Source organism: Hipposideros armiger, unplaced genomic scaffold (genome assembly GCF_001890085.2).
Source record: "Hipposideros armiger isolate ML-2016 unplaced genomic scaffold, ASM189008v1 scaffold_183, whole genome shotgun sequence".
In the NCBI taxonomy this organism is placed as follows: domain Eukaryota; kingdom Metazoa; phylum Chordata; class Mammalia; order Chiroptera; family Hipposideridae; genus Hipposideros; species Hipposideros armiger.
This window is the reverse complement of record NW_017731533.1, coordinates 1,313,207-1,317,490: the sequence shown is the minus strand read 5'-3', so window position 1 is coordinate 1,317,490 and position 4,284 is coordinate 1,313,207. Positions and strand designations below refer to the sequence as shown.

General features: G+C 43.9%; 1 protein-coding gene across 1 annotated transcript in view; it reads right to left on the bottom strand.

Moving 5' to 3' along the window:
* PARD3 (par-3 family cell polarity regulator) overlaps window positions 1-4,284 on the bottom strand; it is a 611,228-nt gene that overhangs the window by 502,416 nt on the left and 104,528 nt on the right. The gene's annotated exons all lie outside the window — the stretch shown is intronic.

The following is a 4,284-nucleotide window of genomic DNA, read 5'->3' as shown; positions in this document are numbered from 1 at the left end:
CCCTCTGGCGTCGCAAGCCAGTTCTTAACCATCATGCCACTCAGCCGGCCCACAAATCTCTACATTCTTAGTAGCTCTCGAGAACTCCTGAGATAGAACCCAAACCCCTCGCTTCACACCATGACCTGAAATGAAGAGCACCTCTACCTTCACACCTCTTCGCACCAACCATTACATTCATTTTTATTTAAACACTATACTTTCTAAAGAAGCATCCACAGTATGCTTTTATTCTCTGTAAGCTTTTGTGACAGGCGATTCCAATAAGGACAAATGCAATCATATTGTACACAGATGTAATTTATTTTAATGTCAGATTTTTTCTCTTATTAAACCTATTTCATGGCACCAAAACCAAAACAAAGCTTGTGAACCTATTATACTTTCATCTAAAATGCATGTTGAGGGCCGGCCAAGTGGCTCAGTTGGTTAAGAGCTCGCTCAAGAGTTTGAGCTCTGAGCAACAGCGGTTCAAGTCCTGGCCCGAGCTTAGCAGCCGCTGAGCTGCCAACAGGTGGCAGGATGGCTCAGCTTAAAAAAAAAGTATCTTTAAAATGCATGTCGATAAAATAAGTATCCAATCCACAGTGCTCAGCTTTACATAACGTTCTGTGCACGCTAAAGACAGTTCTCAAGCAACACATGAAGCTCCACATTTATTTATGCATTATTTAATTTCCACACATTTCGTAAAATTCAGAAGACCCAGGTACTTCTAAAGGTGGCCATTCTCACATTTGTTTTCAATTAGAGAATTTTACTTAACCCCAATCAAGCTTATATTACCTCTGACCACATTCCTGGCTAAAAACAAAGAATTAGAACTCAGAACAGGGCAACATCACGCATCTATTAGAACTTAATTTGGAAAACACTCCTAGAACAGAAATCCAAGATCATGATTTATTCTGAAGAACTTCATTTTTCTCTGCTTTAAACATTTTTTTCATAAATGGTATACAAATATCAATTTTGGATTTGTAAGCCAATGCTGTTTTCAATTAGAACCCAAAGCCTCCAGATATCATGAATTAAATAATGGGATATCAAATAAGAAAATTATATGTTTGGAAGGAAATTATGTGTTTCCTATTTTGAAATTTCTGAAAATAATTATACATTACAATTTTTACCTAAAAATCTAGCCATTTCCATTGTTACAAAAGGATGAGTTTGATAGTATTTGTCACAAAAGAATGTTTTCCACCTTCTATGGTTGGGGGAGGAAGTTGAGATGAAAATGAGTTTGTATCTTACTGTAAGGAAGATATCAATTACAATTAGCCCCATCAGGCTACATAAAAACACTGAATAAACTACAGTTGAATGAATTTATTGGATAAACTTCACTCAGTTGTTTAGTTTCTTTTACAAACATAGGAAGCTTTGGAGGAAACTGGATTATTTTGCTAGGACAAAACGCATGGCTTTTTGGTACTGCCTGGGCTGTTTTTTTGGTGGCGGTGTTTTTCAGTGCACAGGGCAAACTCCACAATATTTCTTTTAATCCTCCTGAAATGATCCCTGGTGGAGAGTGGGAATAAGCTTTTTCAGTTGCTTTTTCACTTATTTCCTTTTCTTCCTACCAAATGGGCTGCGGTGTATCCTTCTTCTGGCCCTGCAGCCATGTGTGGGAGCACACAGGTCACATGTGAAACTGCTGTTTCTGGCCCCTGAAGGCAGAGTGAGAAAAGCGTTGAAACAGCCAAAGTCTACCCCAAGAGTGCTCCACTAAGACACACAAAAGCATATGGGAATAGAAGTTGAGCGTCAACAGCCCCAAAGTGAAAATTGATCCTTTCACGCGGCTGTGTCATTAACACATACAGTAGAAGCCACGGAATCCCACCGAAGGCTGTTCCCACATGTGAAGGAACTGCATTTCGCCACCATCTGACAACATTTATTTATAGCAGACCTGATTTCTCCAGGCACAGGGTTATTTATGCCCATCAGAGGTGCATTATTCAATGGTGCTGTTAAACCCAAAATGAGAATGTTCTATACATCTTTTAATAGGCTATCAAACTTTCTCCCCTAAATAATCAAGTTCAGTTTTAAATAATGTAAACCTTCAAGTTTAATCAAAAACAAGAAATTTGAATTTAAAACATCTGGGACAAGAGTGTTTTACCGTCTTAAAAAAACAAGTGGTTAGAAAGAAAACTAAGAGACTACGCTTCCCACAGTTAGCCAAAAGGAGCTAGAAAACAATTTTAACTGTGCGCACGCATCTTTGCAAAAATAATAATACAATCCATCTTCAGCCCCCAGAATCAACGCTCTGCCTCCTCCAGACAGACCGGCTGGACAGTCTCAGCCCAAACTCTGTCCTTCCTGCCTGGCCTCACACACACTGGTCCACAGAGCTCGCACAAAATCATGTGCCCACCGGTATTATCTGCACAGTATTTTCTGTCAGTGTTTCATGTCATCTCCCCAAGAGAACATACAGTCCTTCCGTGAAAAACGGCATTTCATAACGTTTGTATCTCCCACTGCAATGTTTGCGTCCCTCTTGTTTTGGGCGGGAGAATGGGTGTGAAAGTTCAAAGGCCCTCTCTGTTGGGAAACTAGCAGTTGGACAATAAGGTGCAGCTTATACATAATAAACATTATATTTTGACCTCTGTCCCACAACTGTGAGGAAAGAACTTTTTGGAAAAAAAAAAAAAAAAAAAACAACTGGGTAGAAACCACCAAGAAAAGGACCTGTGGTGACTAAGGGGCAGAGTCTTCTCAGGCGGGTTTAATTCTGCTCAAAGCCACAAAATTGGAATAAAGAGCATGGGTTCATATAGGCAAAGAAGAGACAGAGTGAGCCCTGTCATCCTAGGGTCAGGTGAGACCGCTGAGATGTGACAGGTGTGTCCAGAGGGCAGCACAGTCAGCAAGGCCCACCCTGTGACGGCGGGCATTGTGTCGAGGAGGACACCCGCCCAGGGGCTGGTCAGAGTCGCCTGAGGACAAGTCTTTGTCATACTGGCTCCTTTGGGCCCCTGCAGACAGAAGGACAAGAGGCTGGAAAGCTGCCACCCCACCCTGAGCAGACCCTTCTGGGAAGCGGGCACCCAAACAGACCCCCATGGCAAAGGCTGCTCACCCGACTCTGATGTCAAACTAGGTAAGGGCCAGCAGAGCACTGCGACCTTCGGGCACCCCGTTCCACAGCTGCACAAGGCTCCAGCCGGGCAGGGACAAGCCTCCCACATGGTATAATCCCAACGCCTCCCAGGCAGAGTCCCAGGGCACCTTCTGAGGACAGCAGCTTTTCAGGGCTCGGACCAGGTGCATGGGTTACCAGCCTCCAGTACATGTGTCAACGGTTCTAAGCTCTGGGCTACAAAGCCTCTCACCATGAAGGGTGACATCCCATGGCATCTACCGTCCTTGGCTGAGCTCAGTCCCTGAGATTCCACAAACACCTTACTGCGAATTTCTGAATTTGGGAACTGATTCGGGTACATGTGATCTGATGCTTTACAGTTCTCACGGAGGCTCCTAGGAACTCTTAAGGGGAGGGCAGGTAGGAATTACTGTTCTCACACAACAAGATCAGGCAACTGAAGAAGAGAAAGGAGCTTAAGGAACACACTGAGCAGCCACCCTGTATCTGGCAGTTCTCGGTGTAAGCCTGGTTCCTAGTGAAACCATGTCAGGGAGAGCCCCTTTCCAGGTGCACACCCGTAACCGGTGTCTGGGCTCGGGATGGTGCTTTGGTCTAATACGCAGGCTGACACTAGAGAAACCCATGTTTAGTTATTTCCCGTTAATGAGGCCTGAGTAGGGGCGCTTAACTTTGAATTTTGATAACAATGCAATCAGGGAGATTCGCAGTAAGATTCAAAGTCAACTTCACCAGAACTCTATCTAAATTTGGGGATAAGTTCTTAAGCCGACGTCAAGACAGATGGCTAAGATCTTTTCTATTTAACATTATCTTTTTAAATCTCTTAAAACTGCCCAGCAACAGGACAGATTGCTCTTGGTTTGGCTGCCTAAAACTTGAAGCCACTGACCTATGCTGAAGGGTCGTAACAGACCACTCCCTTCTTCCTCCCCCAGAAATAAAGGATCGAGAAAGATGTGTAAACATAGGAATTACATTCGGCAAGATGCTGACATAGGGCAGCCAGAGGCGCTGGGTCCGAGGGGAGAGCCGATTCAAACCTCCACTGAAAGCTCATTCTCAGACATGTTCATTGAGTGGAATGGCGGGCACACTGGCAACCCTTCTGAAATCTCTCTCTCTCTCTCTCTCTCTCTCTCTCTCTCTCTCTCTCT